The 10282-nt window shown below is 51.9% G+C and overlaps 1 protein-coding gene across 1 annotated transcript in view; it reads right to left on the bottom strand.

Moving 5' to 3' along the window:
- Positions 1-10282, bottom strand: part of LOC116437155 — a 207828-nt gene that overhangs the window by 165033 nt on the left and 32513 nt on the right. The gene's annotated exons all lie outside the window — the stretch shown is intronic.

Raw genomic sequence — 10282 nt, 5'->3', positions numbered from 1 at the left:
TCTTTTATAACTGAAATAATTAAGACATAACTGAAATCATGTAAGCACCTTGACCAGTAGGTTATGCAATCTGACCAGTGTGGACTGTTGGAGAGCAGGCCCAGGCGGCTGGGGATGCGAGCAGCTATTGGCTGGTTGGCTGGGTGGCAACTGGCTCAGCCCATAGGGATCGACCCCGTGGAGCTTCAACTCTATGTAAAGTAAAGGAGGACTCAATAAAAGTTGGCTGTTGTGCATGAACCCAGTATGTCTTGTCGCTTGTCTGTCTTCGAAACTGCGACAATTGGTGACTCCTGGACATGATACAAGAGCTGCCGCAGGTATAGCGGGGAGACAGACGGGGCATCAGGGAGAGCTGCCCGCAGCCTTTGAGCTGTGAAGAGCGGCGGGATAGCCGCGGGGCAGCGGGGAGAGCTGCCCGCAGCCTTTGAGCTGTGAAGAGCGGCGGGATAGCCATGCTTGGTCCGGACCTTCCCTTCTACTTTTTTTTTTTCTTTTTCCTTTTTTGTAATTGGGAGACATTGCCAGCATGAGTGCATGGGTTTCAGCACTGAAAGACCCCGTACTACAGCTGTGGACTTCGTTTTTAACAAAAAAAGGGATAAAATATGACAAACAGGCTTTAACAGCCTTAATCACATGGTGTAAGAGCCACAGACTAGACATCTCCGAGGGGACTGGAAAAGTGGAAGCGGGCTGGCAAAACTATAATCGAAGCAGCCTCCATAGGAAATGAGACAGCCATTAATGTGATAAAGGCTTGGAGGCTTATAGTGGACTTGCTAAAACAATTAAAAACTGAGAATAATGCAAGGATGATGCTGGGAATACTGCGAGCGCTGCCCACTGAGGCCGGCAGCGAGGAGAGGGCACCGGGAGAGGCAGCAGGAGGTGTGGATGCTGCACTGGGTGCGCAAGAGAGCACCTCGGCCGAGCAGGGCTGCGCTGCTGGCTTGTGCCAGGACGTTGCCTCCGGGGAGCGTTCCGCAACCAAGCAGGGCTGCGCTGCCAGCCCATGCCGGGGCGTCTCCCCCATGCAGCGCCACGCGGCCGTGCGGAGCCACACCGCGTGCCCATGCTGGGACATACAGTTTATGGAAAGCGCTGCCACCGAACCAAACGGTGGAGCCGCCCCTCATGGCCGCGCTACATGAAACAAGTGTCCTCCAGCCCCTCTGTGCCCTGCCTCCCACGGCTGCAGAGCAGCGCTTAAAGCTGGCCACTGCAGGACCATGTCCAGCTGCTGCCAAGTCTCTGGCCACTGCCGAGCCACTACCAGCAGGCATTCTGTGACCATGCCTGGCGGTGCTGGCTGCGAAGTTTCTGTGGAAACAGAGCGTCCTGCAGCTACATTGAACGCGCCTGCACAGCCATCACAAAAACGCTCGCCCGAGACAGACACGCTGTCAGAGGCGCCTGATCCCCGCTTAAGCGTCACGCCTGGAAATAGCGGTGGACCATGAAGTCCTAATGTCGCTGCTGCCACAGCAGCAGACACGCCGCTATTACCGGAGCTGGAGCTGTCCCCAGGATGTATAGCAACAAAGGATGTGAGAGAGACCAGAAGAGAGACACAGAGCCATCCTCCCCCTTTGGAACACTGCGATATTGTCACTGTCACTACAGTGCTGATAGCCCTGCCAGGACAGCACCACAACCAGACACACTTGCACAGGCAAAAGCCTCACACACCTTCTTCCATCAAGGTGTTCCAGCTCTAAGTTTCTCATGGTCCTAAAGTTTCCTGTTCATAGAGTTAAGTTGTTAAGTTGTAACTTTTACGTTCATAAGCCTGCTGCATGCCACTTGGAGAGTTTGTATCACTGGTAATCCCATTTGACAGCTTTTGAATATGATTGTTACATCACCAATGATACAACGGGATCCATCTCTGGCTGAAAGGGCCTAGGCCTGTTGAGCCATGTTTGTCACCCTGTCTCCAAGGGCCCTGGAGACAGGATGACAGATGCTGCTTTTATATTTAAAAACAAAAAGGGGGAATTATTGTGGTGGTCAGCACCTGGCCTGAAGGCCTCACAATAATAATTAATCCCATTTTATAACTCCCTCTTCTATAACTGAAATAATTAAGATATAACTGAAATTATACAAGCACCTTGACCGGAAGGTTATGCAATCTGACCAGTGTGGACTGTTGGAGAGCAGGCCCAGGCCGTTGGGGACGCAAGCATCTATTGGCTGGTTGGCCAGTGTCAACCGGTTCAGCCCATAGGGATTGGCCGCGCGGAGCTTCAACTCTATATAAGTAAAGGAGGACTCAATAAAAGTTGGCTGTTGTGCATGAACCCAGTGTGTCTTGCCGCTTGTCTGTCTTCAAAACTGCGACAGATGGTCTCCCCAAAAAGCATAGAATCCGAGGGATTAATACACCCTCAGGCCAGGTGGCAATGTCCAGGTACGTCCCTTGGAGGGGGTGGCAGTCTCTTGCAGCAGACTCTGTATCTGTTGCATCACATGCAGTCCTGTGGTGCAAGGCCTCTGGGGAGCGCTTTGGGGAGCCTTTGATGGATTATGACACCCCTCAGCTGCCTCTCACATGAGTGTCCTGTGGATGTGCCCTGTGGGACTGGGGGGTTCCACAGCTGGGCCAATTTGTGTAAGGGAGGATGGGTGTTCACTGCTTCTCACCAGAGGTTACACCACGCACCCGAAACTTCCCCTGCCCCCTCATTTCTGTCAGCTATGGTCTCCTCCAGCCCAAATCCAGCCAGAGGTAACTCTCAGCACAGCTGCTGGGTTTGGCTCTCTTGTGGATGCATTCCTTTCCCTCAGCCTGTAGAGGGATTCCTTGTGGAACAGGGGCATATGATACCCCTGGAAAGACTGGACAACCCAGGGTTGCTGAGGAAAAGCCCCTGAACTGGCCCCTGGCTGCAGGCAGGCCTGGAAAACACCCTGGCTGCAGGCAGCTCTGAAAGTCCTTGGCAAAGTTATACACTGGTTGTCTCCCCCACGGATTAGAGGCCGTCTAGAGGGACTGGGCGTGAATCTTTGCAAAAGTAGGTATGAGCTTGTGTAGTTAAAGAATAAAGCGGAGAACGATGCTCAAATCGTATCGGTGCATGTGTCGTTACTCTGGCCAGCTCTCCAGCACTCAGGCCTCCCCCAAAACCTGGCACCCAAACAGGGACTCGAGTGTCTTTCACTTAAATGCGGTTTGTTCTCGCTTAAATGCGTTTCACTTAAATGCGGTTTGATTTCGCTTGAATGTGGTTTCGCTTGAATGTGGCAAGACTCCAAATCATCACAAGGACGGTGAGGAGCCTGGAGAGCTGGAGCGGGAGTGTCCCGGCAAAAAAGTTGAGTGGAGCCGGAGACCGGAGCTTGCGCGGCCGAGCGGGTCCCCGCAGGTAAGAAGCTATGGAATACGAGGCTGCAACTCGTCTCCTAGCCAGTATCCTCTCTAAGAGAGGCGAGACTGTAAAAGATCGAGATCTCTATGCCCTAATAACGTGGGCCCGGGAGCAAAGGTTTTTGAAATGCACTTCGCTTTTGTTCTTGACCGAAGAGTGGTGGGAAGTTGGAAACAGACTGTGGCTGTCCACAACTGAGGGTGGAAAGGAAGGTAAAGAAGCAAAAGCTCTGGGATTATCATGGAAAGCTGTGACTAATACCCTCAAAGAAATGAAGAGGAAGGTGGCTGTGGCAGCTATGGAAGTGCTGGGGGTTGGCGGCCCCGGAAAGGAAAGAGAGGGGGGTCTCACGGAGCGGCAGCCAGGGTGGAGTCCAGGGTTGCGTGATTCTTCGGGCTGACTGCGGGTTGACCGATGAAGGGAACAGCAGCACCTGTAGGCTTGCTGCGGGAGCTGCTGGATGCGATGGGGAAGGAAGTTACCCTGCAGACGCCTGAGGGAGAAATGGCTAAAAAGGCGGAAGTTCAGCCTCCCGATTCTGGGGGCAGGGCGCAGACAAGCAGAGGAGAAGCGAGTGGTCCTAGCTGCCAGCCGAAAACAGCAGTGTGCCACCCCCCTCTGCCAGACAGCGGATCATTGTCCGACTGCGAAGCAGCCTCCACAACTTTGTCACCTGCAGAGCCAGAGCCAGCCAGGGCTGCCGGGGGTCAGCCCCAAGAGGAGGAGAAGCACCAAGAGATGATGCATGAATTAATGAAGAAGCTTGCTTAATTGTCTACACATCAGGATGCACTGGAGTCTAAGGCTTGCGAAACCACACTATCAGCACCATGGCGTCCCGTGGACCCACCGGTCCAAGACAGCCACCAGAACTCCTCCATTCCTGTTGGGAGAACCGAACACAAGGCCTACAGCTCTTTCCTCCCAGCAAGAGGACATGTAGCTATTGCCATAATCAGCCCCGACGGCGAGGATTGATCCATTGCGAAGGAGATGGAACGGAGCTGTCTGTAACGCAAACATTCTGAGAGGTTGGCTTCTCGTAAGCATCCTAACAGGGTCCCACGCAATGTTGACAGCAATCCAAAAGAGACAAAACATATGGGTCACCCTAGCTAATTTAACGGGGCAAGACTCCATGTGTCTGAGCCTGGCCACGCCAGGGGACCCATTTCGCACCTGCTTAATTGGGATCCCATATTTTAACCTGGAGATACAAAAATGCTGCTAGCAAGGATTTTCTTGCTAGTTTCTAAGTCCATGAGAGACTTTTCTCTCTCACAGAAGAGGTAGCAGAGAATGTAAACAACCAAGCCACCTGCAACCTTGAAAAGTCTTGTTTATAGTATAGTAGAAAAATATTTTGACAATGGATGTTTTAGGATTTTAGCCAATCACCCCAAGGGGTGGCTGATCCTTTGTCCAATTAGACTATGAAGAAAAAAGTCTATAAAAGAGTTTGTAAAATAACTAAATAAATCAATCTTGCTGCACAATTCCTGCCTGCTGGATCTTCTCCTCTTCCTCCTCCCTATGGCTGCGGGACACAGTGATATACCCTAGGGCCCAGGCCTGCAGTAATATTTGGTGCTGCCCGACGTGATCTGCACTCTCTGACGTGTCCTGCTGCTGCGGGCCAAGCCGAATTCCTCTAGAGGTATGCTGTTCCACCCGGGACCGAGAGGTCCGACAGGACTGAGAAATGGCGAACAGTGGCTCACAAACCAACGCTGTGGTACTGGTCTGGAAAGGTGTGTTCAGCATATTGCACACCTCCATTCCTGAAAACTCAGTTCGGGAATTATTAGATTGGGCTACCTTAAAAGGGATTTCCATGGACAGAGATACTGCCCTGGACTTTGCCTTATGGCAGGAACTTGGCTGTGCTGTCCGGCATGAACTCCCGTTTGGGGACCCATCAGAATTATACAAAACCTGGCGTTCGTTATTTATTCTGCTGACCAACCTCGACTGTGGTAGCAGAGCTGGCTCGCCTATTTCGGTGATGAGTGACAGAGGAATGTCCGAGGGGGACCCCGCGGACTGGGCTTCCGGGGCAAATGATGGTGGATCCGGAAAGACTCCCCAGCTCCACAGGCAGAGCCTGCGCCGGCTCACCCTGCACAATTGCAGGACTCTGCGGCCCCCAGGAACCCCATGCCAGCAGAGGCAGGGATGTCAGGGCTGCAGGAGGGCGCGCAGTATGTCTTGCCACTCAGCTCGGCAGCGGCCATGGCTTATCCAGGGCTGTAAATTAGCGGCTTAGCGAATTGGACCCCCAGAGCGGCTCCTAGCCCCTTTGCCTATGTACCAACAAAGCCAAAATTTCCTGGATCTAACTTCTTAGCTGGCGTAGCGCCAGGCGTGCCTGCACCAAGACTGCATGGGTGTGGCCCACTGCCCTCCTTGGCGCTGGACTATCCTGCACCGCTGCAGAACCGAGCCATCGACCTTTTAATACAGCACTTGCTTTTGCTGACAGAGTTACTAAACATATCCCGGCAGCTGGGAGAATTGCTCAGCCTGCAAAAACAGCTGCAGTAGATAACAGAGGCACCCTGCTGTGCAGGGTGAACCTGGCCCGTGCCACCAGCACCACCCGCACCGCCCGCAGGAGCTGCAGCTCCTAACCAAGGAGCAACGTGGCCAGCGGCGAACCCAGAAGTAGCGCTGCCACGGGAAAACCCGAACGCGGCTGGGGAGCAAGCGACGAGCGCAGCACCGGCTGTGGCTGCAGTGCAAGGGCCAGCGACGGCGCCGAACGCTGCTGCGGAGCAAGAGATGAGCGCGGCACCGAGCGCGGCTGTAGCCCCAGAGACGGCAGCAGCAGCTCCAGTACCAGTTCAGTTGGGACTGGCCGAGACGGCATCCCGTAAAGAAGCTGCTGTTCAAACTGCAGCGCAGCCAGCTGCAGTCTGTGCTGTCTGTTCTGGCTCTAGCGAACTTAGCCAAAGTGCCCCTCTCCGTCCACCTCTGTTCGCTCTCAGTGTCTCAGAGTTGCTTTTGCCTGATGATTCCTCGTCAGGAAGTGAGGCAGATGAGGTTCTGGCCCCAGGTCGTAAAGCTGCCGCAGCCAGGCAGTGAAGGAAAAGGCTGCTCCAGTCTCGCCCCTGGACCTTTCAGGACTGCACGGTAACAGTGCGTCCAACTCACTACAGTCGCTTCTTAGAGTCAGTTAAAATGCGAGCATTGGAGGAGGGTGACTGGAGGTTATTGGAAACACTTGGAATGCCAAATAGATTTGAGGATTCTGGGGGTAATCGGGAAGCTGTTGCACTCCATCCACAGGCTGTGCCAGAAGTTCAGGATGGTAGTGACTCCCCAAAAGCAGAGATCCAAGCTTTCCCAGTGTATAAGGCTCTCCCAAGTTCAGGCGAATGTGATAAGCATGAGGTGATTACTTGGAAAGTTGCCCAGGACCTCCAATCCAAGGTGGCACAATATGGGCTAGGTTCTGCTGAGGTTATGCAAATAATAAGGGTGATAAATACAGATTTGCTTTCTCCATTTGATATCAGACACTTAGGTCAAATTCTATTTCAGCCTGTACAATTTACACTTTTTGAGAAAACCTGGAGAAAGCTGGCCGGCAAGGCTGCATTAGCGAATATGCAGCTCCCTGCTGCTGATCCTAGACGGACAGCAGGAATGGATGCTCTTGTGGGGACTGGTCCCTTCTCTGATCTCAGCCTACAGGGTACTTTTTCCTCTAGTGTCCTGCAGCAAGTTCAACAGGTCGGCATGGCTGCCCTGTGGAAAAACATAGAGTTGTCTGCACCTAGAAAGTGATATACTGAAATAGTAGAGTCATTCCACTCTTTTGTAGAGAAAGTCGCTGCTTCTCTTGAGAAGCAGGTTGAGGATGACGGGTTAAGACAGATGTTGTTAAGGCAGTTAGTGAGAGATAACGCAAACGAGGAGTGCAGAAAAATCATAGATGCTTTACCAGGGGATCCTGAGGTAACAGACATGGTCGAAGCCTGCGCTAAGGTGGGATCTGGGAACCAGAAAAGGTCTGCTTTGGCTGCATTCCTGCAGCCTGTTCACACATCTGGTCGTGAACCAAAGCAACCAAAACAGGCGAAAAAATGGAAGCGGCCTAAGCCGAGCCAAAAAGAGAACACACCGATCCCCCAGTGCAAGAGGTGTGGCAGACCAGGGCATTGCACGGGCTACTGTAGATCCCGGATTCATGCCGATGGTTGGCCTTTGTCAGGAAAATTCCGCTGGGGTGCAAGGAGGGGGAATTGCTCTCTGATGCAGTTGCTCCCCCGGAGAGTGGCACAGGTACAGGCACAGGCCTACTCAGCCACCCTAGAGACGGCACCCAGGGATCAGAGGGCACCCACGGATCAGACGGGTTTGACGTCCACACCGCAGCCGCAGTCGTCTTAGACTCTAGCGGTATTTATAAGGTTCCCTTGGACACATATGGACCCCCAGCCCAGGGATCCAGTGCGATGCTGGTGGGAAAACCTGACGTTGCCCATCAAGGAATCTTAGTGCACTCAGCAGTTATTGATGCTGACTTTAAAGGTCAGATTTGTGCTATGGTCTCCACGCAAAAACCCCCTGTAACTATTCCTGAAAAGACCTGCCTTGCTAAATTAGTGCCATTTAAGTCTTGTGTCTCCAGGATAGAACAACAAACTCACAAAGATAACGGCAGTGGATCTACGGGACTTCCGCAGGCCTTCTGGACTGCAGACATCTCTGACCAAAGGCCACAGATGACATGTACCCTGATCCTGCTGAACGCCCGTCCGCCCCGGATTCAGCTTCGAGGTTTGATTGATACTGGTGCTGATGTAACTATCATCTCCTTCTCTGCGTGGCCTCCCTCATGGCCACTAGCCCAGTGGGATCGGCCATCGCAGGATTAGGAGGAACCACACAGAGCTATTTAAGCAAACGGCCTGTAGTGGTGAAGGACTCAGAGGGGCACACAGCTACAATCAGGCCTTATGTTGCTACCACTTCCCTTAACCTTTGGGGACGGGATGTGTTGGCAGCTTGGGGCGTACGGATTGGGACAAAATCTTTACCAGGGGTCACTGTGTGTAAGGGCGCACAGCATCCTACACTGCCTTTGTGGTGGTTGATTAACACACCAATCTGAAGTCAGACTCTGCTCAGTTAGTTGAATTAAGGGCTGTTACCATGGCATTTCAGTGATTCTCACAGGAACCTTTGAATTTGGTTACTGAAGCCAACTAGCAAAAGCTTTGTATACAATCAATCACCTTACAGTGCCACAAAATTCAAATAATCCTGTTATTCTGAATCGCTTTCTCTCATTGCAATCTGCAGGCGAGAGACAACTGCCCCGGGCAAAAGTCTGGGTATGGAATTTACTCATTAACCAGTGGGAAGGCCCACATGAGCTTATCGCTTGAGGTCGTAGGTATGCTTGCGTTTCCACAGATACTGGGATACGGTGGCTACCTGCAAAATGTGTTCGCCTGACCTACGGCAGCAGAGGCAGAACAGGCAACCTCCAAATGATGACCAGAACGCCAACCATCCAAATGGCGACCAGAATGTAGATCATCAGCCTAATGACTCTTCTGATGATGACCAGGACGTCAACTGTCAGGCAGATGGTCCTTCCACAAGCAGAAATTGAACTTTAAATTTCTTGTTATGGAGTCAGATAGTTAAAGCCTTAAGGACATATTTAGAATTAATAACTGATGTAAATTTCTGTTTAGGATTAATAGTAGAGTTGTTATCAAACAAAAAGGGGGAATTGGAGATACAAAAATGCTGTTAGCAAGGATTTTCTTGCTAGTTTCTAAGTCCGTGAGAGATTTTTCTCTCTCACAGAAGAGGTAGCAGGGAATGTAAACAACCAAGCCACCTGCAACCTTGAAAAGTCTTGTTTATGGTATAGTAGAAAAATATTTGGACAATGGATGTTTTAGGATTTTAGCCAATCACCCCAAGGGGTGGCTGATCCTTTGTCCAATTAGACTATGAAGAAAAAAGTCTATAAAAGAGTTAGTAAAATAATTAAATAAATCAATCTTGCTGCACAATTCCTGCCTGCTGGATCTTCTCTCCTCCTCCTCCCTATGGCTGCGGGGCACGGTGATATACCGTAGGAACCAGGCCTGCGGTAATAGGACCCCACACTGCTGTGTTGGTGAGGGCTCATAAGGCAGATCCTGTAATCATTTGCACTGGGAATTGTCACTGTTTCCCCCCTCCTCCTCCCTTCATGGTTCGGGGGATATTGCGAGAGATGTAAGCTTGGCCAGGACCCTGCGGGGGGGTGGGGGCTTGGCCAGGATCTCATCTTCCAGTTCGGGGATCATGGAGCGTGGCTCTGTGGGTGGCAGTGTGTTTCTATCTGTCCAGGCCTATTGCTACGTTGGATCTGCCCGCCTTCACTGTTTTCTGCCTGCTGCTGTGCTAAGACTGATTGCTGCCTGTGAGTTTACAAAAGGAGCAATTCGCCCTCTCCCCCATGTGAGGAGGTTGCTGAGCTCGCGTTGGAGCGCTGCCGGAAGCTGCGGGAGAATCAGCGCCCCTTCCCTGCCGCTCCGGAGCCCACCGCCTCCCCCTGCCGGCTGCGAGGAGTCACTGCAGCTGTCGGCTCACCGGGGCCACCACCGCCCCCTGCCGGGTATGGCCATAGTTACACCAAAGGGGAAAGTCGTGCTGAATGAGTGGGAAAACTTCTGTTACAGGTTTGTTGTTGTTGTTGTTTGTTCTGTTACACATAGATATATTTGCTAGTAAAGAACTGTTATGCCTTTTCCCATATTTTTGCCTGGAAGCCCTGTAATTTTAAAGTCATAATAAATTGGAGGGAGGGGGTCATCTTTCCATTCCAGGAAGGTTCCCGCTTTCCTTGGCAGACATTTGTCTTTTAAACTAAGACAGGTGCCAAAATTCACTCCTTG

The sequence above is a fragment of the Corvus moneduloides genome, chromosome 33 (genome assembly GCF_009650955.1).
Source record: "Corvus moneduloides isolate bCorMon1 chromosome 33, bCorMon1.pri, whole genome shotgun sequence".
Classification (NCBI taxonomy): domain Eukaryota; kingdom Metazoa; phylum Chordata; class Aves; order Passeriformes; family Corvidae; genus Corvus; species Corvus moneduloides.
The sequence above is the reverse complement of the archived record's forward strand: the minus strand, read 5'-3'. Positions and strand labels throughout refer to the sequence as shown.